The sequence below is a fragment of the Cryptotermes secundus genome, unplaced genomic scaffold (genome assembly GCF_002891405.2).
Source record: "Cryptotermes secundus unplaced genomic scaffold, Csec_1.0 scaffold297, whole genome shotgun sequence".
NCBI classification, from domain to species: domain Eukaryota; kingdom Metazoa; phylum Arthropoda; class Insecta; order Blattodea; family Kalotermitidae; genus Cryptotermes; species Cryptotermes secundus.
Window position 1 is genome coordinate 754,772 of NW_019721762.1, and position 27,147 is coordinate 781,918.

General features: G+C 43.1%; 1 protein-coding gene across 9 annotated transcripts in view; it reads left to right on the forward strand.

Moving 5' to 3' along the window:
* The window catches only part of LOC111875648 (oxidation resistance protein 1), a 394,105-nt gene that overhangs the window by 128,836 nt on the left and 238,122 nt on the right, over positions 1-27,147 (forward strand). For 2 of the 9 annotated variants that reach the window (XM_023872056.2, XM_023872057.2), the window contains exon 1: positions 22,316-22,687. The exons of 3 other annotated variants lie outside the window; for them this stretch is intronic. The gene's annotated coding sequence lies outside the window, so the exon portion shown is untranslated. Of the gene's footprint in view, positions 1-1,263; positions 1,604-22,314; positions 22,688-27,147 lie in introns of those variants that run through there. 4 more of the 9 variants (XM_023872054.2, XM_023872051.2, XM_023872053.2 and 1 more) reach the window with 4 other exon arrangements.

Genomic DNA, 27,147 nt, shown 5'->3' on the forward strand with positions numbered 1-27,147 from the left:
GGCTACCGTGACCGGCTAATCTAATGTTATGGTCGGTTTAAATATAGATGAAGACTGGAAGTATTGTCACGTATATTAGTACTGTAGACTGGGTTTGGTTTGATGAATAGATTTATTAGCACCTTATAAAATCAACTCGTACTTACAAGCAATAGAGCGCTACGGCTGATTTTCACCGTTACACAGGCAGCCTTCGCTAATCATATCCTGGTAACGGAATTAAAACAGTCTCACTGTGACTAAATCTTCTTATCACACACTGACTTCTAATTCTTCAACTGCTAACTTACCGACAACTGAACTCAATTCTCATTCTCGAATTCTCTGTTGTATTCTGTTGTACGCTGTTATATTCCCATTCTCTCGACTTCCGAACTCCCAATTCCAATTCTCTAATCCCGCTAACTACAAACATACTGTCGTTATATAGACTCGGGTCGGACCACACAGAAAACGTGACACGTGTCAGACTGTATGACGCGGACCATATAGAAAACACCTCTTCTGTTGTCAGAATGCGTGTCAAGTGAGAGAGAAAGAGAAAGAAGAAAGAAAGAGCATCGATTTAAGAAGGTTCCCAGGCTTTGCCCGCTCGTCCTTCTGGTTAGAGTAAAGTGAAAGTGTAGGCGTTAAGAATGCGTGTCAGTTGGCCCGTTGCCCAACACTGCGCATGGCACGGACCACATAGAGAACGCAACCTGTCTATTGTGTGACGTCACCGCGTACGCGAGAATGCATTTAGCGTGCGTTGCATAGCAACGATCCGTACGCGGAACACAGAAACACCGTTCCTGTAGCAGTGGGTTTATGTGCCACAGTATGAATGGTTCGGAATTTTTTGATTGGCGAAAGTTTTCTACTCTGTGAGTATTCTGATCCATATAGTTGGGCCGAAAACATGACCGCCTCATCCTTCTTTCATTTACTCGACTGTCTTGTATCGCTTAATTAGTCATAATTAAGGAGCAGCTTTTTTCATTATTTCCTAATTAGTGCCCATGTTCGAACTGGGCTTTCCTGACTGCGGAGTGCATCTACACACAGAGGTTGGTCCTGCCCCCCTCCCAGTAATTGTTATTACCGGAAACAGGTCTGACGTGCAGTGCGTTATATGAATGTTGCATCACACTGCGACAATGCGCCATTACTTACACAGATCAGTGGCAAGTAGTCTCAGTCACTCGTAAGGTATGAGCGCGTGACCGTGTGTTGGATACTTAGTCGTTTTCTCTCCATACTAAGTTGTGTCTTTAGCCATGAGCCACGTACGTCATGAACATTCGAGGCTATCCGAAGTTAACTCCGGTCTTTGACGTAGCACGGTGGAATGTAACACTTGTGACCACTCCTTGTCATGTTGCTGTATACCGTCTTAAAATATACCACGACCACATCCTACGGTTCATCGTTCATAACCTTCCTGCCACATCTCATTCGAAGATAGGTCGATACGTGTAGTTAAATGACCGAATAACGTAATGTGCGGTTCTGTTTTAATGGAATGAATCAGACGGCTCCGTATATGAACACAAGTACAACAGCTGAGCCTGGATGGAATCTGGATTATTAAGCGTATGGAGCCTACTTAAAGCTACAGCCACAGGTCTGCAGGAATTATTCGAATAGTATTTACGATTCTGAGTCAATCACTTCTTAGTATTGCGTAGATTTTACTTTAGTTGGCCTAACACGTCCGTATTATTGATTACAGACATTTGAGTCTGAGTCTGACTAACCGGTGGTCAGTCGGCCGGTCTGTCTTGGAATAAAGCACCCATGTGCGGCTTATGACCAGATTGTTATTACTGTCAGACAGTTGCGGGTTTGTTCATGTGGTGCGCTTTCTCTGACGAGAGAGCGTTGCTGCTGGCCCCCGCCAGCGCAGTCATTTTCGGGTCCGAGTCCCGTGGGACTTGTGACCATATTTTACTGTCTCAGATTCGAGACTCCCCCTTTCGTCCCCTCCTACTTGAAGATAGGTAAAAAGTGGTCTAATTTCACAAATATTGTTTTGTGTGTGTTGTATGATTGAATTGGAAGTTGCGCGCGCAGATGGATTCAGCTCTGTAGTAGAATCTCAGAGAATAAACTCCTTACAGTGTAAGGAGATAAAGAACTGTGTAGCAATAAGTACATCCTAAATAAATTAAATATAGGCCTAAAGTAACACGTTCTATTTTCTTCACAGACTGCAAGCCTAATTGTTTTTACTTAGTTTATATGAAATGAAAATAAAATCCAAATATGTACGGGTACACAGAAAGAAACGTTGTACACAGCAGGTCTGCATATTAAGAAAAGATTATTGATATTAAAATGAAGTTAAGTAAAATAGAGTTCAAGTTTAAGCAGAAATTTCAAGTGTCTTTGAAGTTAATTTGTAAAAGTTGATGCATTTCACTAACAAATGGTTTAGAATCCCATACTAGTCTAAGAAAGTGTAGTTCGTGTTCAAGGATCTCACGACAGTTACTGTGAAGAGCACTTCGTCTATTTAGCGACGTTTCGGGGCTACATACTGCTTACATCTTCAGGGTCAAAGAGTAAGCCAAGCAAGTAGCAATCAGATTTGATGCTGCTTGCATGCTTGCTCCCTGTGTCTACTTTTCAACCCTGAGAAAGGAGGAAATACGTTATTCCGAAACGTTGGTAAACTTCTACCAGGCTACACGGCGTCACATACCAGTTTATAGTTTGTTCCACTTAGTATTTCCAGAATGCTTACTGTTTATTGCATTTGTGATTTATGAACAGGGGTGTACATTCTGATTGAAACAAAATACGTGCTAGCTTCAGTGGCCTACTTTATTTTTGAAATTGGGCTCGTTATGTTTGCCATTCGTCCGGCAGATCAAATAGACTATTGAATAATGCTGCCAAATCTCTATCTGCATCCTTCACCATTACTTCCAGTTAATTCCATAATTTATGCTCCCTTCGGCGAAACGTGACAAGAAATCTCAGATATCCTGACCTGGCCACAAACAGATATCTGAGAAGCAGAAACTGAAGATTTTGTAGCATTCCTCTCAGAGACAGTTAAGAGTAGTAGAGGTTGCGTGATATTTCCCGTTTCATTTTCACGACCCCATGTATGTTAAAATCCATTTCCAAAATTGTGTTTCCTTCTTTTGTCATATAGTATTATTTTCATTCATTCATCAGTGGCTCTACAGTCCTTTGTTGAGCCCTGGCCTCTTCTTCAGTTTCGTTATCTTTTTTACACAGACGGTAGGACTCCTTGGGCGAGTCTATTTATTGTTTCACTCACATGTATTGCAAATGACAGAGCCTTAGAAGGTCGTCCAAAATATGTATGTTTTAAGTTTTTAAAATTAAATTTTGTTTCTTTGTGAATTTCAGAGGAGGTCAATAAAATGTTTTAAGTATTTTAGATGGTTTCATTTGCTTCAGTAAAAGTATCTTTCCGTATTCACGGTTTTTGGTGGCTCAGGGCCATATGACATATTTTTCAAAAACTGAATTTTCACATTCTTTTCATATTTCTAAAATTTCAATAAAGATACAGTTAGAAAGGGGATGCATCAGATTTTGTGTCTTTAAAACAATTAGAGGTTCCTGAATAGATAGTGTTTTATAGTCAATCAAAAAAGTCCTGCCCAATGTACACAGGTCTACCCTACGGTGGGCATGTATGGGTCTCTGTTAACTAAAATACGACATGGGATCTATAGTATTATAAAGAAATCCAAAGCATTCAGCCTGAGAGCATTCGAATCTGAAGAACCAAGTCTCTGACTGCAGGGACATAATGGACAACGTTACTTAGAAGTCACACTTCGTGGTACTGTCAGAAGAATCTATTGTCCAGCCTTTTGTTTACTCTTGTATGAAACCCGCTGCAGTTCTTGTTACTTCCCTGCCATAAGGAGGTATCTACGTTGCGCGCACACGAACACCTTTACACAACATTCAGTTCTGATACGCACGTCTTACATTTATCTAGCGGTTTAAATATACCTACACGTGTCGTACGCGTTCCTGCTATCGACACACAGTTTCGGATTTGTCAGACATACCGTGCTTTCTTCATAATAGAATCTCGGTCCTTGGTGTGATCCAGAGCGTCCCGTTTAAATGTTTCTACATTACACCAGGCCAGGTAAGCTCATTCTGTATAGCGACGGACTACAGGCTGGACTGCCGAGGAATCAGAGTTCGATTCCTGGCAGGGAAAGGAGATCTGCTCTCCACAGCGTCCAGACTTACTTTGGGCCCACACACAACTTCCTGGCCAGTCGGTACTGGAGCCGCGTCCTCGGATATAAAGCAGCCGGGACGTGAAACTAAGAATGTATGTAGTTATAACTCCACTCCTTCACTGGATTTTTCAATTGACCCAATCCATCGATCCGTAATATGGCCCTGGGGTCGACTCAGCCTCTAACAGAAATGAGCACCAGGAATATTCCTGGGGGTAAGGGGCGGCCGGCGCTTCAGGATGACACCCTCACCGCCATCTATGAGCCGATTGTCTAGAAAATGTGGGAGCCTCAACATCTCACAACCCTATGGGCCTCCACGGCCTGTTACAGGGATACCTTTACTTTACTTGCCATTTATTTCAGCGCGGCAGTTTACCCACGTCTGTCAAGTCTGTTCAGTCCTATTCTGTTATCGGACCGAGCGTGGCAGTTTACCCACGTCTCTCAAGTCTGTTCAGTCCTATTCTGTTATCGGACCGAGCGTGGCAGTTTACCCACGTCTGTCCAGTCTGTTCAGTCCTATTCTGTTATCGGACCGAGCGTGGCAGTTTACCCACGTCTGTCAAGTCTGTTCAGTCCTATTCTGTTATCGGACCGAACACCGGTGAAGCTGGCTAACGATAGAAGTGTACAGCTGAACTCTCAGTGATTTGTGCTTACTCGCCTATGGCTGTAATAATATGGGAACCAAACATGAAACGAATAATAGCTATGCAACCTGTACAATAATTGACGCATTACATGATATTGTGACGTGTATACCCACTGCTAGGCAACGACTCCCGCATTCCAGCGGGAGCCAGCGCGCCCAACAATAGGATGTCCATTGCTAGGCCAGGAATCAGTAAACATGCCTCCTTGACAATAGAGGCTGTGTTTTATGTGTGGTCCGTACCGAGGGGTTATAAAAGGACACAGTCAGAAGACACGACCGATACTACCGTTCAAGTGACTAGACTGCCGTGGTAGAGAATGCTGGCAGAAATAGGGCAAAATCTGCTGTACTGAGCCTGGATTGACAGATACCTTGTATATATTGTACACAGAAATAGGATTTAAGATTAAATTTGTAAATATAAGTAAATACTGACAATGGACTTACTAACACAGACTATGACTGACAAATGACAGACCCGACATCTCGTCAGAGAGGGCGCCCCAAATGAACAAGACAGTAATTTTCATATAAGAAAAAAGAGAAAAAATCTGGGGCTCGACACCAAGACAAACAGACTAACGGACAGTCAATCGCAATGTGACTTGGACTTGGACTCGGACACGACCGAGTAGAGAACAGTAATGGAGTCGAGTCGAGCTTCGAGACGTCAGCCGGCCGGGATATGAGCTTGGGATCAGCAGAATTGACAGTTGCAGAATAATAGCAAGAAATGAATTAGGCTGAGAAAATAAGGCATCATGCGTGATTTAAAATGACAGTGAGACTGTTATAAATCCGTTGCCAGGATACGACTATTGGAGACTGAGAACCCTAGTGCCTGCATGTGCAACGGTGAACTGTGAAGTGTGTAGATCAGCGATAGCGCTGTATTGCCTGTAGTCCCTAGTTGTGTGAATGTATAAGGCGCAATAAATCCAATCTTCTAGTCCAGAACCAGTCTATAAATCACCCCTACACGTCACAATATATATGTAAAGCCTAAGATTCCAGCTCCTCACAGTATTGTGTGCAAGTCATTGTCAACCGCAATTTGTTCATTGCAATGAGCTTCATAATGCTAATTGAAGTATGATGTTAAGTCTCATTTCCGTCATGTATGTTGGAAACGTGTCAAGTAATACACGGTTTAGGCGATGGAGAAAAGTATGATGCAAGTTGGATTGATTCTTACGCAGATAGAAATGCGATCTTATCCATGTCTCGTCATTAGCACATTCTGACCTACACGTTTACATCCAGTTGGTATGTTGCTTAGGCAGTTTGTGTGTTGATGGTATACACATGGTGGGGAGGGGCAGTTTATTGCGTATCCTTCTCATACTACAAGATGACGTTCGTTCTGAAGATTGCGCACATTGCTGGAATGTCCAGCAAATCTCTTTATTATTGTGGTCGTTTTTCTATTAAGCAAATTCTGGGCACTCTTCTTAAGTGGAGCTGATTTTGTATTTTGGACATAGACAACCATCTCTTCAGACGGTCATATACGTACATGTTTGGAGTACACACGAATCACAGCAAAATAAATTGATATCATGCCCATATAAAGCTCCATCACATGAAGACATTTAAATAAATTAACAAGATTTATATAAAACTGAAAGATACACACGCAGGAAACAAACTGATCTCATGAGCCTATATTATTTTTTTTCAAAATAAGGAAATTGTAATAAAAATGGATTTTGTATCTAAAATATTTTTAACATATTTAAATGGTCTTATTTGGGAGTTATGCTATTCATATAGAAATGCATTTATAAATTTTCTTGTATTTTATATGAGGGGCAGTTTTTGTCAACAGTTCATAGTTAGGAGACCACTAATCTACTATCATGTCTCAGGTTTCATTTGCAACATTTCCAACACGTACTGGAATCTTTGCATTGTCACCCAGTTTAGGTTAATCACCTATTTCCAGCAATTCATTTCTGTTCCATGTTTATGGAAGCCCTTTTTATTAATGCATTAGAGTTTAAGAATGTGCTTAAAATTTATCTTTGATGTTCACGATATTATTGGTGAGTCCCTGAGAGTTCCATAGATTTTATCGGAAAACTGAAACAACCTAAAAGGAATTATACGTATTAGAGGACTGGACCTGGCTCACAGGCGCGAAACACGAAACACGAAGTGGAAAAAGCACTCGTGTGAAAACAATGCTTTTCACAGTGCGGTGTCATGTGACAGACTGATGCAATAGGCTTGCGGACGTGTGACCTTGGCCTCCCCTCTCATCTTCTTTCGCCGGAGCAGTTACAAAAATAACACTCCGGGAACTTTCCGATACACCTAATATATATCGTGGCACCTGAACCCATCTCAACGGCGTACTTTATAAATCCTTCCCATAAGTCCGTGTGTATATCTCTGTCGTTACTAGGCAACGGCTTGTCAAAAACGTTAGCGGGGCAACGAATACGCACGCAACGATAGAAGAATTGTTGGACGCGTCATTTTCTCTGCAATCCTTGTCGTGTCAAAGTTAAGTAGGCGATTAGTTCTTCCTGTAACTTCTTGTTTTAAAATGTATGAACTTCTAGAAACACACGCTACGTAAATATTGAGAACTGGAGTATAACGAATTAACCTCTTCCAGACTCTCGAACGTAACTGATTTTGCTAAACTGTGACATTCGTTTACATGATAATAAAGTATACAGTTGCTAGTCAGGCCTACTTCTTGTTTGAGTTCGAGAGAAGAAGTTTTATTCAGGTTTGTTGTAATTGAATAATAGGCCTATGTTTGAGCGCTGGGTATGAACCTCCAAAGTTTATAACGGTCAAATTTCCATGATCGTTCATGACAGTTGGCCTATAGGAGTTTAAGTTTCTTTATAATTTGGGGGGATTATTTGCGTTGCTGTAGCCGAGCGGTCTAAGGCATGCACTGTCTTCGCTCGCTCGGAAGCCGGGATCGTGGGTTCGAATCCCACTCAGGGCATGGATGTTTGTGTGCGTTTTTCTGTGTTTGTCTACAGGTAGAGGCCTTGCGACGAGCTGATCACTCGCCCAAGGAGTCCTACCGTATGTGTAAGATCTAGAAAACCGAAGTGAACGGAGAAGTTCATGGAGGTAGGCCTAGGCCCACTGGGGCTGTAGTGCCAGGGCGGGGGGATTTGCGTTGCTACTATATTAAGAGTTTTGTAAGAACGTGTATTTTGAGGCGACTGTGAAGGTACTTGTTTGTACTCTTACCCTCGGGTTTATAGGTGCCCATACACATACGAGTCTGGCTCAGCGAGCTTGACTCGGGGAGCCTGGCTTGGATATATCTCACCACACACGCATAAGCAGACTCCAAATTTTGCTCGTACGTTTCAGTATCCAGAATGAGTTCAGCGAAGTAAGCTGCAGCAGCGATGATAATACTAGATACTTTTTTCTTAACAAAACTCAAGTCAGCGTCAGGGATTTCCCCTCTCGTGAACTGCACGAGTAAATCCCAGGTCTCATCCCGCTTTGCCCTGTTCGAATGCTCTGTGCTGCGAACCTGCCACAGAACCGGCAATTCACGGTACTCTTTCTAAAAACTTTTTTCAAAAAACAGGGCTCATGAATGTTTTAGACAAGGAAGCCGGCATGATTCTAACTCACACTGTCTGTGCGTGTGGCCGTGTGGATACGCGAGACTGGCTCGGGACCACCCACATACGTACGAGCCAATAGCGAGCCGAGCTCCACCGAAGGCCCTGGCGAGCCCAGCCGGACTCGGCCGAGCTCGGCTCGTGGAGCTCCACACACAGACGAGTTTGCTCATTGGAACCCGAGCCGAGCCGGCCTCGTACGTGTATGGGCACCTTTAGACTGGAAATTTAGAAAAGGAATACGGAGAACATCGGCATCCGGACTGGCGTATATAGGCATACTTCTTATATAGACAGTGGACGGTGCCCAAAGAAAATACTCCCACAGTGTCATAAACCTTGCGGATTAAGAGCCTTGTATTTATTATCGGATGATGGCGTGTTTCTAAATGCCCTCATTTGTCCATGTAATGCAGACTGAACTCCTAACGTGGTGCACTGCTCTACGGAGATCATTGACGAAATAATGTAGTTCTGTGACTAGCCGCTCTGTGCCGCCACTTCATGTCAATGTCTGCTGAACGAGTTAACACCCAATGATCAGTGTATTTTTCTGCTTTCTTGTTTTCTGATCGTTTTCGAACGTAATTTTCGAGCAAGAAAATGCGTAATAGTAAAAGAAAATTACTTGTGCATACCGCCAACCTCTTGAGACAACATTACTTTTTATGAAGTTGTTTACGTAAACAAACTATTGCACGTGTAACAAAGGCAAATAGGACTGAAGTTTGACATTTCTATCATTCTGCATGAGACACAACATTTTATCGATAAGCTGTGCCATTTCCGCGTTGTGTTTATATATATGTGTGTGTGTGTGTGAGGGAGAAGGAGAGAACGTGTAGAAACATCAATATGGCTCCATATTGTGGTGCAACGCGTCTATGTTATAAAAGTGGTAAAAGCTGTAGAAAATTGTGCCTTGTGTTATGATGAAAATTACGATATTGAACAATGTTAGAAATATTAAGAGTATACAAGAATTCGTATTTAAAATATTAGTGGATTTTATAATACGAATAAAAAGTTAGATATTATTATTATTATTTAAACTGCAAATGGGTTTTTGCCCGGCGTCAGTGGTACTATAATAAGACACAACACACAACACACCAAACTCAAACGAAACACAGCACACAAAACTACACAAACAACAAAGGACACACTAGCGCACAGTAAATACAATGAAAATACACTTAAAACTATAACAAATACAATTACTCTTACAATAAATAAAATGTTACAAATATTAAAAATATTTTAAAATATTAAAATAATATTATAAAATTATGGAGATATGAAGTTAATTCCTCATATGGAGTTGAAGGTTCCGATGTGTGGTGGATCATTTGAATTCATGTTATTTTTAGCCTTTTTTTGATGTAGATGTTATTCGCCCAGAGTTGTGTTGGTTGAATGTATTGTGGCTCTGTTGGCTGTTTCAGTATGTTAATTTATATGCTATATAACGTCTTATATATGGGCCGTAATTTATTGTTTATTGTCAAAATATGTAGGTGCGTTCTATTTGTATGGGCACAACAGGATGCAAACTATAAAATACTTATCTTGCTTTAAAAGCAACTTCACATTAGATACAATTCATTTCGGAAAAAAGAAACACTTAATGTTTCTAGATTAGACACAGTGTCAGTACATTAATAACATCAGATCAGTTTCATCTGGACAAGGAGAGATAAAAGACGTTTGTGTTTTATCTTTTTTGCCACACATGTCAGTAAACAAGAGCGTTATAACTCGTCAGACCTTGGCCCCAAACTGAACAAGTACGGCCTATCCAGTGACTGTTTCAATATCAGTAGCCTCACACGGGTTCGTAACCAGTGTTTGCACTATATGGGGAGCTACTTCTCTGTCATCTATTCAGCAAAGTAGCAATTGTATGTAAATACATATATTGTCATTCATGAAGTGTTGTTTATGAGCACGTGAAACTAAGATTTGTCGTAATGTCATGAAGTTTAGCTGTTGGTTTCTGTATAATGATCCCACTTGACTTCAATTGAAGTCAGTCGAACAATTCACTCGATATATTCTGTTGCACGAAATTATAGTTTATGCTCGTATAAATTCTATGCTGCAGACTAAGTCCAAGGTCGCAGTGGCTGTACGGAGCCAGATAACGCAGAGAAGGCGGGTCTCGGCTCAGGGGCCTTGAAAGTGGACCGTGAGGCGACTGAAACACGCACACACCGGATCTTTATCTGAAGATAGCTATATAGTGAGCAGTAATGTTAATTTTACCCGATTATGAAGTTTGCTTTCTTCGCCATAATGTAGCGTCTGTAGATAATCGTATCTGCAACCGGTGAGATAACATTTAATGTTACTGGAGACAACTTTAGTCGATCACAGTGGCTGGCCGTGCGGTCAGAAGCATGAAACATCATCGTCTGCTCGAACACTGCGATCGTGGGTTCGATTCCCACTCAAGGCATGGATGTCTATGTACGTTTATTCTGTTTGTGTTGTTCTGTGTGTAGGTAGCGGCCTTGCGACGGGCTGATCCTCCGCCCGAGAAGCGCTATCGACTGTGTGTAGATTAAGAAACTGAAAAAGCGGTCAAGGTCCGAAGGGCTGTAGAGACATAGAGAGAGAAGGGAGACCACTTAGGAGGCCTCAGTATCTAGACCCACACGGGAGGGTCATATCAAAACCGATCATGAAGTAGGAACTGGTTTCGCCTGGTTACGATATCGTACAGTGGCTGGTTGTTATGAACACAGAAATGAAGCATACGCGGCAGGGAAAATTCTTAACGAGCTGAGCAAGAATGTTTCTACTCAGCTAAGTAGATTCTGAAAGGTTTTGACGGTGGTGTATAACACTAGGAATTACCGAGTTTCTGGACTATGTTCGTCGTCTGGTATTCTATAGTACACAACATTTCGAAGACTGGATTTGTTTCCATCCTCATTTAAAGGTTGTGAGGAACCTGCTCCATCACCGGATGTAGTGGTATACGTTAGCTGCCTTGACTAGGCAGTACATTGTCCCATTCTCGGACTTGAATTTGGAGGCTTCATCTCTGATTCAGCACTCTGCTGATGACAGAGCTTTAAAAGCGTTTTACTGCACAATACTAACAGTAGAGTCAGTATAGGTTTGTTAGCAGAAATACAGTACGATTATACCGTAATGCACAATTAACGATAAGCAGGTGCTTACAGTGCAGGAAAGTTTTTGTGACTGAATCATTTTCAATATTTCACGTCCCACCAAGCGGACCGTCAAGTCCACTCCTCCCACTAACCGAGGAACAGTGGTCTAAACAATTAATTTTTAATTGTTTCACATTATAGATCTGTTTGCCTAAAGTTGCAACTGAATGGTTAACAGTCCCGCTTCCTATGGAGACCCGGTTTCCAATCTCGGCTCGGAGACTTGATTTTGTGACCCTTTTTTGTGGTTTCAGTCAGTCTCTCCAGGAGAATGCTAGGATATTACTTTACAAAAGGGCACGACCACTTTTTTAGAATACTTTCCAGTTTTTCGTTATCAGCCATCCTACCGTTCTGTGCTATTTAACCAGTGTGGTTTAAAATGGTTAAATAGCCCAAGAATGAGATATAGTTTATTATTTAATGCACGGTACCGAGGACCTGTTGAGGAGCCGGGATAGCGCCGTCGGTATAGCTTCTGGCTACGGGCTGAATGTTCGAGGGGTCGGAGTTCGAGTCCCGTTAGGGTCAAGAATTTTCTCTTCTCCACGTCGTCCAGACCGGCTCTGTGTTGCACCCAGCCTCCTATCCAATGGGTACCGGATGCTCTTTCCCCTAGAGTATAGCGGCCGGGGCGTGTAGCTGACCACTCACCTCCACCTAGTGCCAACGTCAGGGAAACGTGATCTATACATCCACTCCCCCATGCGCCTTCATGGCGTAGTGCTTAATTAGTTAGGTACAGGGACAGCTTCATCATTTACGGGGACCTGTTGAAGTGTTGTTTTCTGTGTAAGTTGTTTGTGCGTATTACGTAATAATGACGTCCTGTGAACAAATACGATGTAGTGCCGGGTTATCCTTTGCCCTGCTCCACAGGATGGAAGTGTGGGGGGGGGGATTGTTTAGCTAACTTTCGAGGGGGAAGAGCGATGCGGAAGTGGGCTCTACTGTTCACCGCGAAAACATTTGATGTATGTCACGTGGGATATGAATTAAATAGTATGTGTGTATTCAGTTGTATGCTTTTGAATTTAGATTATGTGTCGTCAGTGCTTCAGCCAGAATAACCTGACACTTGCGTAACGTCAACACATACATGTACTGTGCCTAGCATGCCTCACACGGGTGACATTAGCGAAGCAGTAAGCCTCACACAAGCACGTGGCAAGTGGAATAACGGAGATTCTCACCTTTTGAGGGTGCGGGAGGGGGAATTTATGCTCACATACTTTATTGAAGACAAATATTAATGAGTTTGTCGTAGAAGGTTGAATAGGTGGAAGGAGTTTATTCATTTCGCCAGAAATGTTTACGTCGCTCCACCGTTCTCGTTTCTAGGCGATCTTAGACTGTTTCTGTAGTTCATAAGGCTATATAAATTTACGGCTGCTCAGGTCATTGACTGCCATTTAATGCGTAAAGCTATCATTTTAGGCACCAGGCCATTATATATGCATGTTTGATGTCACGTAAGCCTACTTTCGTCCTTGCAAAAGTTTATTTTGATAAAAGCCCGGGCAAAGAGCGGGCAATTACTGAGTTTTTCTTTCAGCGGATGTACGAGGTGGTATCGGAAAGTTCCCGGACTGTTATTGTTGTAACTACCTCGGTGAAAGAAGATGAGGGGGAAGACCAAGGTCACACTTCCGAAAGTCTATTGCATCAGTCTGCCATGTGACACCGTGCTGTGAACACGCGTTGTTTTTATACGAGTGCTTTTTCGACTTATTGTTTCGTTTTGTCTTCGATGGGTGGCAAAATCGAGCAATGTGTCTGCATCAAGTTTTGCGTGAAGCTCGGTAAATCCGCTAGCGAAACCCTGTAAATGCTTCGTGAGGCTTTTGAATAACATTCTTTAAGCCAGACGGTGGTTTTTGAATGGCGTTCACGTTTCAAGTCCCGTCGAGTGTCAGTTGAAGATGACGAAAGTTCAGGGCGACCAAGCACAAGCAAAACGACATAAAATGTTGAAAAAATTGGAGAACTCATCCACGAAGACCGTAGCTCAGCAATCCATGAGCTCGCAGACACCGTCTGGACCAGTTATGGCGTCAGCCAGGAAATCTTAGCAGAAAATTTGAACATGCGCCGCATTGCTCCTTCATCACGAAAACGCACCCTCCCCCACATGTCCCTGAAGACCCCAAAGTTTGTTACTAACAGCAATAAGTTTATGGTTCCTCATCCTCCCTACTCGCCGGACTTAGCCCCCTGTAATTTTGCTTTGTTCCCCAAATTGAAAATTAAACTGAAGGGACATTTTGAAACAGTGTGTGACATACAAAGGGAACCGCAAGTGGTACTCTACAGTATTAAGAGAAATGACTTCCCGGGTGTTTTTGAAGCGTGGAAAAAACGATGGGATCGCTCCCAAGGAAACTATTTTCAAAGAGATGGCAGCCAAAATTGAGTAAGTTAAGCCAGCATTTCTTTTTTTTTTGCATAGTTCGGGAACTTTCCGATAGAACCTCGTGTATATTCATAAGACTGTAACAATGAACAAGCAGTCCGATTTTTTCAACGGAGTTTGTTTCTATAAAGATCTCAGTTCGCAAAATAGACTTTTAGTTAGTTATTTTTAGCGTGACCGAAACTTGCGTCAGCAAAAGTTTGACAACAACAGGAATGTCTAATTTTATCTTTACGTTAGTATTGTACCACAACTTGAAAAGAAACTTCATCATATATAAGACAAAGAACGAACAATGTGTGATTAACATTATGAAGCTTCTAACGAACTGAATTGTTGGAAGCTGGGTTTTTTCCTTTCAAGCCGATAGTGACAGCTGGTGAAGAATTTGGCCGCCTTTTGTGGAACCGGAAGTTTCATTAATCATATTCAGAAGATCCTATCCTGACTCAGATGAATCCAATCCATATTCTCACACTCATTTTTTAAATTTTTTCCCCATTCGCGCCTAGCTCCAGAGACGTCTTCTCTTCTTTGTCCTGCATTCACTTGATGCACCTGTTCATCACAGACGAGACGTTGGGACCGAGTTGTGACGTCATATATATATATATATATATATATATATATATTATGAACGAAGTACTACTGCTAAGTTTGGGTTAAATCAATTTGAATTTGGATTAAATATTGTTTTGATATCGAACGCCCCTGTGGCCTAGTGGTCAGAGTTCCTGGCTACAGATCCAGGGGTTCGGGTTTGATTATCGGTGCTACGAGATTTTGTGAGAAGTAGAGGGTCTGGAACGGGGTCCACTCAGCCTCGTGATGAAAATTGAGGAACTATTTCAAGGTAATAGCGACTTCGGTCTAGAAAACCGAATTTAACTGCCGTGGGGATTCGTTGCGCTGACCACGCGACACACTCTATGCGCTAAAGTTGGCACTAACTTCGCCGACAAGCGGCGGTCGCTCGGTTGGTATATTTCTCTTGCGGACTAAAACCACGGAGTTTTTTCCTATGTTCTTATATCATGGGCAAAATTATTTACCGCAACCACTGTGCCCATACCGATTCTGGGCCCCACTTCACCCCAGTCGAGTTAGTAACGTGGATTGTATCTGCGAGGTAAAGCGGCTGGGTCGTGAAGCTGACTAATTACCTTCATCTCCTGCCGTGCGCGGGCCTACACCTCAAACACCTTCCCACACGTCTTCATGACGTGATGCTTAATTAAGCATAGGAATTACCTTGCCTTACTTTTGCCGTAGATAAATATTTGAATTTGCACAGCTCAGTCGGTGAAGCGACGGTCTACAGACTGGACGACCGGAGTCACGTCCTCGGCAAGGGCATTTTTTTTTCTTCTCCATAGGGTCCAGACTGGCTCTGGGACCCACCCAGCCTCCTATCCAATGTATACCATGTGCTCTTTCCCCTGGGGTAAAGCAACCCAGGGCGTGAAGCTGACCGCTCACCTCCAGCTAGTGCTGAAGTCAAGAATGGCGGAGCTCCACCTACACTCCCCATACGTCTTCATGGCATAATGAATTACGCGCAGGGTCGAGTTTACCTTTTCTTTTTTTTTTTCACAAGCTTGGTATGTGAGTACAGTTCGAAATGCATACGAGAATATGCATTAAATACTGCAAAACTCAAATGTCAAATTCGATGTCGCCTGCTTGGAACACGTGGCGTAGCTGTGCTGTTAGGCTGTTGGAGAACTTGGAACATGCCGTTGACATGTCAGACAGAAAATCTTTAACACGAAGGCCAATTGAAAACCTCGCATCCATGCGCGGGCAGCAAGTTGTACGAGTGAAAGAGCCACATTTTTCAACAAAATCATTGTCATCATAATCGCTGGAAAAACATACTTTTTTAAGCCATAGCCTTCCTTACATGATTCTGCCTGATTTATGTATTCCTAGACATGTTAAATTCGCCAGGTTGTCATGATTGAGACCATCCGGCTTTCACTTCTTCGGATTTCGCAACAGTATTTCTGTTTACAGAGCAAGGTCGTAAGCCTTGCGTCCAGTCCCCAACTTAGAGGACCAGGTCTCTGTATTTACTCGTATGTCCCTCAGTGACAGGGTGAGCCAGTTATACCGCTAGGTGCCGGGTGCCCTTTTCTTCGCCTACTGAGATTCGCAGGAGGCCGTGCCATACCTCAGGCCGTTAGTCGCCGGCTTCCCACCGCGACGGTCCGGGTTATAGTCCTGGTCAGGTCATGTGGGATTTGTGGTGGACAGAATGGCACTGTGTCAGGTTTTCTCCAAGTATTTCGGTTTCCCCTGCCAATTCGCATTCCGCTGATTGCTCCACAATCATCATCTATCATTTGGGCCTCGTGCAATAGGTCAAACAGTGGCCGCAGTACCAAGTGGACTCAGTCTCACCCCACGAGAGAAAAAAAAGACTCGCAGGGGAACACAGTAGCGTAGTTGGTTGAGGCACTATGCTACTATGCACTATACACTATGCTATGCGGGATCGAATCCCGATGAGGTCATTAGATTTTTTTTTTAATTTATCTAAACCTTCTAGCTCCACTATGGCCCTGGGGTCGACTCAGCCTCTAACCGAAATGATTACCAGGAATATTCTTGGAATATTCTTGGAAGTAAAGGGCGGTAGGCGCGTAGGGCTGACAATCTTACCACCATCTCTGAGCCGATTGTCTAGATAATGTGGGAACCTCAACATCTCACAACCCTATGGGCCTCCACGGCCTGTTACAGGGATAGCTTTACTTACTTTACTTTTTAGGGTCACGAAATTCCAACCAACCGTCACATGGGGGTTTGCAACAGAATGTTCACTCAAGCTACAAAAATCATTATCATTAATACAATAAAATATATGAATATATTTAGGGTTTATAGTTTTACTTAATGCGGGAAGAATGCCAGTGAGGAAGTCTCAGTATCCAGATGTATGTGAAAATTAGCACCTCGAAGGCAGCTTTTCAATCTCATCTTTCTGGATTTACCCTTGACCATTTTCAATTCTGAAGAGAACTGTTTACAAACAAACGAGTTTCATAAAAACTTATCATTCGCCGTGCATGGTCAGTAAGAACCGGAAACTTATCAGTTGCTAAGGAGCCGAACATGTCGAAATGGATTTCTCAGGTCCATATCACACTGCAAATCTGTCATCTTGATTTGAAATCCGGCTGGAACCATTTCAACGTTGATATCAAGAGACACTGAAAATAAATTGATTGCGGCCCCACATTTGCATGTCTTGGAAACGGGAGTTGAATTCATGCTGAAGAAGGCGATATTTTTTCTGAGTATTTCTCAGTATCAGTAGGATTTGCAGTTCTCAGAATTGGAAAATACGGCATATAGTTCGATAAAAGTTGCAGTTCTCTCTGCAGTCAAATTCTTTTATCCCTTCTTAACGATTCCTGTGTGCCAATAAATTGTGATCCATATTTTGTTTCGTAGTGTATTACTTAGTTCTTTATAAAAGAGAAAGTTTAATTAGCAATGATACAGATAGCAGCCCGTTTAGTACAATTACAATTAGTAATCTTCAACCGGACTACTTTGTAGTATTAGATTTTTATCAACAATCTTTCTTTTCTTTGCTGCAGCAATTTTTCTGATTGCTAGTGGGGTGGGACTAAGTCCCTTGTACTGCGGTCACTTCTGGCCTATTGTACCAGCCCCAGATAATAGGTGAGGGTGATTGTAGAACAATTGGTGGAATGAAGATTGGCAGGGGAAACCGAAGTACTCGGAGAAAACCTGCCCCAGCGCCACTTTGTCTACCACAAATCCCACTTGGCCAGACCCAGGATCGAACCCGGACCGCCGCGGTGGGAAGCCAGCGACTAACCGCTTGAGCTATGGCGCGGCCTTTGCTGCAGCGATACCAGAACACCAGTTTGTTATAGAGAAAGAAAAATATTTTGAATAACATTAACGCACTCGTACTCGTAATACTAGGTATATTCGTCACTAACGCTATTGAATTTAAATGTCATTTCCTAACAATCAGCGGTTCACACGAACTGCCAAATGGCTTTCATATTGTCACATGGTAGGGTTGTTGCGTGACTTACGTATTAGACGGGTTTTGGATTTGATGATTGGATTTATTGACATCTTTTTCATACAACTCGGGACTACAGACAATCATAGCGCTATCGCTGATCTACATACTTTACAGTTTACCGTTGCACACGTAATATGTTCCTCAGTCCTCACAAGTCGCATCCTGGCAACGGATTTATAACAGTCTCACTATAACTTAAATCACACATTAAGTCTTATTTGCACCGCCTGATTTCTTTCTTGCCATTTCTTCTCCATCACCTGTCATCTCTAGAACTCGACCCAATTCTTGACAACTACCCAAACTACATTGCTCTACTCAATTCTAATTCGAGCTGCGTGAGTTCCCCCGCCTCAAGGCGGACCCCACGGAAAACATCGTCTTCTATTGTCCCTTATCGTTTTAGGCGTGTTTACTGATCCGTTGGCCGCCTCTGTGGTCTGGTGGCCAGAGTTCCTGGCTACAGATCCAGAGGTCCCGCGTTCGATTTCTGGCGCTACCAGATTTTCTGAGACGTAGTGGGTCTGGAACGGGGTCTATTCGGCCTCGTGAGGATAATTGAGGAGCTACTTGAATGGAGATGTAGCGGCTTCGGTCTAGAAAACCGAGATTAACTGCCGTGGGAGTCCTTTGAGCTGACCACGCGACATCCTCTATCCGCAAATTTGGAACTAACTTCGCCGACAAACGGCGGTCGCTCGGTCGGTATAGTTCGCTTGCGGACTAAAAGCCACGGCACGGAGTTTGTTTTTTGTTTTACTGATCCGTTGCCTAGCAGTGGACGTTCTATTGTTGCAATTGTTTTTTCCCGTGGGAATGTGTTTACCGAGTCGTTGCCTAGCAGTGTTTCTATACGTCACAATATATTCACTCCAACTTCAGTTTTGTTTATTTTTCTCAGTGATGTCCTATAGTTATTGACATCTGTTGAAACAAAAACTCTGCTAATACAGTTGTCACAATGACAACAATTCGAGAACGATTTCTCAAAGTCACCATCTCGACAGTCAAAATTCCGTTAACCGACTTGAAGATAAGAGGTAAAGCTATCCCTGTAACAGGCCGTGGAGGCCCATAGGGTCGGCTCACAGATGGCTGTGAGGTTGTGAGCCTTACGCGCCGGCCGTCCTTTCCCCCCCCCCCCCAGGAAGATTTCTGGTACTCATTTCTGTTAGAGGCTGAGTCGACCCCAGGACCATAGTGTGGCTGGAAAGATTATAAAAATCCAATAACCTCATCGGGAATCGAACCCGCCACCTTCCGCCCTGTAGCATAGTGTCTCAACCAAGTATGCTACCGCGTCCCCCCTTTTGGTTAATTAGACCGTATTAACTTGTGATGTTCAGTTGTTTAATCCATACAGAATATGTTGTTACTGTCATTCGTGAAACATAGGTAGGCACGACTGTAAGGCTACGTTTAATTCTTAAAGTTTAGAGTTGACTGTTATCTTGTTAGACCTGTATGCTGTATGTTGGAAGTTGTAAGGTTTTACTGATTTCCAAGCCAGCACATGTATAATGGCAACAAGTAGGACTCTGGATGCCAGAGCCGTTAATGAGCGTTCATGAGTCCCTCACTCGAAGGGGTGCAGGCCGGTGTTGTAGTCCACAGAAGTAGCGAGAAGCGCATGCCAGTGCTGACATGCAAGTTCTTATGGCAAGTCACATCGACGTCACAGCGGGCGCTGAACTGCCCGTTCTATTGTACGAGTTTCAGAACAGCTCGCGCGAATGAACATAGCGGGAATGGTGTGTGTGCGTGTGCGCATGCGCGCGCCGGGGAACCGGAAGTTTTTGGCTTATCTGAAGACGAATTCATAACGGGAATTCAATTATGTAGGGCCTACCTACATTTTGCTTCCTCTACTTCCACCTGGTCGGTACACTGGACTGTAGAAGCATGGGTGACGTCACAGCAACAGTGTTTGGCTGTATGCGCATGACCTGAGCTAAAAACATTTGCCTTACTTACAAATTAAATATGTTTACTGACTATTATGCATCTATCTATGGCTCTACAGCCCTATGTTTTGGCAGCTTTTTCAGTTTCTTGTGTTATACACAGTCGGTAGGACTCCTTGGACGGGGATCAGCCAGTCGCAAGGCGGCTACCTACACACACAAAAGAACGCAAGCACAGAATAAGCGCACACCGACATCCATGCCTTGAATGGAATTCGAACCCACGACCCCAGCGTCCGAGTGAGCGAAGACCGTTCATGCCCTAGACCGCGCGGTCATTGTGATCAGAATGGAGCAATTAGTCACTGCAAATTAAAACTATTATTCTTGTCAGAGGTCACTAACACATTCACCAGGAACAGTACTAGCCACGTGACCAGCTGAATATTTCTGTCTTGTGACGTATAACGCCGTGTAGTTCGGTGGAAGTCAACCGACATTTCGGAGGAACATGTCACTTCCATCTTCAGGGTTGAAGAGTAGGCTAAGCAAGAGGTCATCATGAAGCAGGTAAAAAGCAGAGCCATCCTACATGATTGTTTTTTTCTCTCTCACTGCAATAGGGGCGGAATAAACCGTAGTACGCATGTTCAGTCTTATTCCGCCCTCACTGGTACAGACAGTGCCCATTCTTAGCTTGGCTGCTTCTGAAAATTAACTTTACTGAAGTTTCCTATGTATTGTCTGTGAGAATCTTGTTGATATACACTCCCGTTGTCACTGTTCTATGCATTTGCACTATAAACCAGGTTATGGTCACATAGCAACCGGGCCAGAGAAGAAGAAACAGCTACAAGACAGACAGTGGACGAAAGGATTAAATGTGAAAGGATGATACGAGTATATGAGATCCATAAAATATATAGTAAGAGTATTCTGTTTGCCAGAATAGCCACTTGCGTATAGAAGTTCCGTCAGTACCTAGAAAGATAATTAGAGCGTGTAGACCCATTGCTGGGTAACGGTCACTAAACGACGTCCGTTGCTAGGCAGCAGATTCTTAATAAGCAAATATGCCAGAGCCGTTGCTGAGTAACTGTTTTTCAAACAAATATGTTCCCTTGGCAACAGTTGACCATAGTCTCACACATGTTACGTGACAGTCCTTTTTCAGACGCTGAATATGGGGTATATCGTGTGTGTGAAATCGTTGTGTAGCCCAGGAGTTTTCAGACGAGATGTTTCCAAACGTGTTATTCTAAACTCGTGGTTCTGGAAGATACTGAGTGCTGACTATATCACAGAAAGAAACATTGATTAGTTGGGTGGCATATTGCAAGAATTTACGGAGATTCCATAAGTGCTTGGACTTGGAGGGGCTGATCCTCCACATAAAAGACGAGAATACACACACAATTTTGTTTATAAACTCCAAAGGAATGAACAGCTTGGCAGCGTCCTCGAAGATATGGGGATAATATTAAAATGTATCATAAAGAAATAAAGTGTGACTATCGACTGAATTTAGCTGGCTCAGGATAGGTTCCAATGACGAGCTTCTGTAAACACGGTATTGAAACCTCAGATTACGTGAAAGACAGAGATTTCTTCACCACTGAGTCAATATCAGCTTGTAAATAAGGGATCTGTTACCTGATACTATTTAAGCTATATGCCCCGGATATGAAAGCAGTTGTTTTGTTTGTATCCAGAGTTCATGGATTTGTCACGTCAGAATAAACGCGCTTAATCTTGGGTTCAGTGAATAATGTTATGCTGAGATAACAGGAACTTAAAAATGGATGGAAATAACTAAGCGCATAAATGTCGAATAGTCAATCGCCAAAGGCAGAGAGCGTTGTCTTCTGGGATATAACGCCGTGTAGTCTGTTTAAAGTCAACGGACGTTTTCCACCTGCTCGGCATATTCGACCCTGAAGATGTAGGCGATATGTTTTTCCTAAACGTCGATTGACTTTCAACGGACTACACGGCGTTATATCCCAGAAGATGTTACTCTTCATACCCTCCAAATTCAGAAAGATCTAAATATCGTAGTTCAGTTGCTCCGAAGTGCATTGACGTGTCCCCTTGAAGAATACGCTCCGCAATACACAGAGCCAAGCTGTACGTTGAAATGAGGTCTGAGTTTATCTTGTTAGTTGAAACTCGGTGAGATGTTGGGTGAAAGGAGAGAGAGGAGACTGTGTGTTGTATGTGGCTGGTTGGACGGACTGGGTAGTTAGTACAGGCTGTGCTGAACGAAGTGTCGCTCTGCAAGTAGGTTGTTGCATGGTGCAGAGACTCGTGTAACGGTCTGGTCAGTCTGCCGCGAGCTGTCAGCGTGTACTGTCGGTATTGTTTTGATACGGAATGTGTTTGTGCATTGGAAATGGATTATGTTATTAAATAAGCTTTGGGACTCGTAAAAATACATTAGTGATTTTGGAAAGTGTTGTTATTTTGTGTGGATTTTGTTGTTGTTGTTGTTGTGTTCTATGGAGGCTGACTGGAATTCAGTGGAAGTTCTGGGGTTTCTTGTATCTTCTGAGGTGTTTACCGTCAGTGTGAATTTCTGACACGAATACGCGAGCGACTTTTAAATCAATTACGTTTACCGTAAGGTTTGTTTGGCAACTGTCTTCATTACATTTACCATTCATGTTGAGTTCATGAATTATTTTTTAAGAACAAAAATTGTATATACATGTAAGATATATTATTTCTGAGACATGGGCTCAAACCCCTCAGCCATTAACACAATCGGATGAGAGGGAAGAGAAATGTATGCAAAATTTTGATAGGAAACCCAGAATGGAAGAGACCACTAGGCATAGACTAGAGGATAATAATAAAATGGGTGCTAAAGAAATGGGATGTGGATATATCTTGCCGAGGGTCAGTGGCGGGCCCTTATGAACACGGTAATGAACCCTCATGTTCCGTAAAATGTTGAGAGTTTCTCAGCTAGTGGCTTCTCAATAAGGACTCGACTTTGTGAAATTAACTAATTATCTGTTATGATGGAGCCGTATTTTATTTTGAATTCCTTCGAGTTCAAGTTTAGTGTACTCAGGGCAGGGGGATATATCTCACAGGCATGACGGAATTTCGAGGAAACTACTTCCGTCCCCGCTGTTTTTCCTTTCCGTTTAAGTCTAGTGTATGAGCTTGGAATCCGTTGTTCCACAGTGCACAGTAACACAAGCATATTCGGCAGATGGTTATACGTAGCAGAATTAATGACACGCACTTTTCTAGACATTCCTGAACAAAAGTAGTCCATATACACTGAACCTTGTTTTCTTTTGTTACTAAAGGCTGCGAGACAAGTAGAATGAATGGTCTGTTTGTTGGTTTGATAGTCACGGTTGCACGTAACAGTTTTCGTTCGATGTCGTGATTAGAAAGCCTCTTTCCTTAATAGGATGTCGTTTTACTTGCTAATACCACTGTGAAATTGATCTTTTTCATACGAAACGAACTCAGGTGTCTGTATTTAAATATATGCAAATTAAGTAGAAATAAAAAGTGGTGTATCCTGGGTTGTAATGCCCTGTGATCTAGTAGAAGTTTTCTGCCGTTTCGGAGGTACCTTGGTAAGCGTCTGCTAGGCTAAACGGCGTCGCATCCCAGTATACAGTTAGTCTTCATATGCAAGGACATGAGAATATCATATCTCTCAAAGTGAAAGTATTTTTAATCCTGTAGCATTTGAGTCAAGTCAAATCAATTTGAGGTTCTCACAGCGGTGGTTATAAACAGTTCTGTCTTCTGGGCTATAACGCCGTGTAGTCCTTTGAAGGTCAACTGACGTTTCGGAGAAACATGTCACCTCCATCATTAGGATCTAAGAGTAATCTGATTTATTGCTTGGCTTATTCTTCGACAGGACAACGGATTGCTGAAAGGACACAAAAATATCTCATTTCAGTCATTATAAGTCTGTATTTGGACTTGTCAAATTTATCAGTGTTACCATCTCTTGATAACCGTTGGAAGAATGGGATAGTATCGCCACTTGGCACTGTAGTTATGTAGGCCTACAGTACATACTCATGGTGGCAGCCTTATGTACGAGTATGTCTGCCCTAAATTCATACCACAAAACCTCGAGAAGTATTTAAGATAGTTCTGGAACCAGCTCTGTCTATGGCTCTACAACCCTTTTGAACCTTGGCCGCTAAGTCAGTTTCTTAATCCATACGCAGTCGGTAGGACTCCTTGGATGGGAGATCAGCCCGTCGCAAGGCCGCTACCTACACACAGAACAAGACAAACACAGACATCCATGCCTCGAGTGGAATTCGAACCCACGATCCCAGTGTTCGAGCGGGCGAAGACGGTTCATGCCTTAGACTGCTCGCCCACTGTGATCAGCAGTTCTGGAACCAGTCGTTATTTAAATATGTGTGGGTTGTAAAGGTGAAGTTGTCCCTCTGCTTAACTAATTAAGCACTACGCCGTGAAGACAGACGGGGGAGTGGATGTATAGAACAACATTTTCTTGACCTCGGCGCTAGTTGAAGGTGAGTGGTCAGCTTCACGTCCCAGCTTGCTTTACCCCTGGGGAAAGAGCCCCCGGTACCCATTGAATATGAGGCTGGTTGGACTCTAGAGCCGGTCTGGAAGAAATGGGAAGTGAAAAATCTTGCCCCCACCGGGACTCGAATTCCGACCCCTAGGTCGTCCAGCCCGTAGCCAGTCGCTGTACCGACTGCGCTATCCCAGCTTTTGCGTGGATTGTACGGTTGCTTTTAAATTTTCATACATGTTGTAAGGTTCGAGTTTGGAAGCTTCAGGAGTATATTTCCTCATAAGAGAAGTGGGCACACGTTCGCACGGCATGGTGAGTCCTCGAGTTTCGGAAGAAGGAAACGGCTTTCGTGTGTGGCTATACGAAGATCGTGAATAAGCACTCTCGAACAGCCAACAAACGGTAGCCGTCCAGCTTGGGAATTCAGCGGGGGAGAAAGAACATGGAGCTAAGCAGTACATTTGGACCTAAGAGTCGGGAAGTAGCAAAATAATTTAAAAAGAAACCTCAGTGCAGAGCTTCATGAACTGTAGTCTTCACCGACTATTAGCATACATACTTTACTTTTTAAAAAGGAAATAAAAGTAGGCTTGTGAGATCACCTTGCTGCCTGTGTATCCCCCCCCCCCCNAACTTTTGAATGGCTGAACCAATCTTTATGAAGCTTGGTATGTGTATCATAGCACTGGAGCCCATCTCAGCGGCGCTCTTCAAAAATCCCTCCGATCAGTCTGTGGGTCTGTATCCCCATATCATTGCTAAGCAACGGCTCGGCAAACACGTTCCCGCTGCAGCGAATACACGCAACATTAGACGAATCGTGAACTCGTCGTTTTCTATACGGTCCGTGTCATGTCAGAGGAAAGTCTGTAGGTCTGCTTGTGTATCCCCAGCTTTGGTATGTGCACCACCGAAGCGGTGGTCTGAAGGCTCCCAGAGCCGTCAGAGAGTAAAATATAGTGATGAGTCCCGTGGGACTCGAAGCTAAGAATCACTGGGCTGGCGAGAACCAGCAGCAATTTACTGGTGCTAGGCAACGGCTCATTCAACGCGTTTCCGTGTCAACGAAGAATTGTTGGAGGCGTCTTTTTTCTCCGCGGTCTCTGTCGTATCGAAGGAAAGTAAGCGATTAATTCTTACAAGAACTTTTCGTTACTAGGGTGATCAGAGAGGACGAGATTATTGGAGAATGGATCACACATGGGAGAAATCAGAAGTACTTACAAACTTCTATCCGGGATACATGAAGAGAACCACTTGAGTGACATAGACTTGGTTAGGATGATGATACTAAAATTAATCTCCTATAAATAGCCTGCGACAATGTGGACTTGATTCATCTGGTGTATTCTAGGCAGAAGAGAATGTTAGGACTGCTGGCGGCGCCATAGCTCAAGCGGTTGGTCGCTGGCTTCCCACCGCGACGGCCCGGGTTCGATCCCGGGCCTGGTTAAGTGGCATTTGTGGTGGCCGAGTGGACCTCATTCCAGAGCCACCACTTCTCGGAAAATCTGGTACCGCCGGGAATCGAACCTGGGACCACTGGATCTGTAGCCAGGAACTCTTACCACTAGATCAGAGAGGCGGTCACCAGGACACACACAGTATATTATAGCTACTAGTCTATTTACATTGATGTTTCAAAATGCGTTCCATAATAAGCTTACTCACTGTAGTAAAATGCATACCTTCATCTTGCACAGCCTTTCATAAGTTTACATGAGTGCCAATCCGTGTAAGGCTGGGGCCACACAAGCGCACAAAATGCGTCCGCTGTAACGAACGTCGTGACGTTCGTTGTAGAAATAAATAAGAGAGGCGAATGCTACGCTTTCTTCTGGCTCTATTGCAGACAAAGAACTACGCACCGCATTCTGTAACTGTGTGATGTCCTCAGCAACGTCCGTCATAAAGTACGTTCGTTGCAACGGACGCATTTTGTGCGCTCGTATGGCCCCAGCATAACTGGTTAATAAATAGGCCTAAATCAGAGTTAAGCCCTATCATTAATGGCTTCTAAGCAGTTTATTTATATGTTTTGTGGGTAATATTTTCAGCTTTAGGCACCAGGTAATAGCTTTCATCGTTCATTCAGTTCCTTGTATACACCTTTTTACGGTGTTATTTGTAATGAAACAGAATGGCGTTCAATGTGGTACGATTTCAGGGTGACAGACAAATTCAGAACCCGTATACATAGCACAAGTTGTTTTGTTGTTTTTTTTTGTTTTGTTGTTGTTGTTTTTTTTGTTTTTGTTCTTGTAAATCAAAGTTTAATTTTGCAGTGTGGTCTGTAAATAGAGCGACAGCTGTTGTAATGTACAAAGTAAAAAGAGAGCTTGACTTGACATTTCGACGACTTAGATAAGTAAAAGTCTGTTTAATATTTGAAAAAAGTTTATATTTAAATTAATTGTGAATGGATACCATGTAACTTGGTATATAATTGTCCCAAAGAAAGTTTCTAGCACATATTGTAATAATATATATATACGGACGGCGCCATAGCTCAAGCGGTTAGTCGCTGGCTTCCCAGCGCGGCGGGCC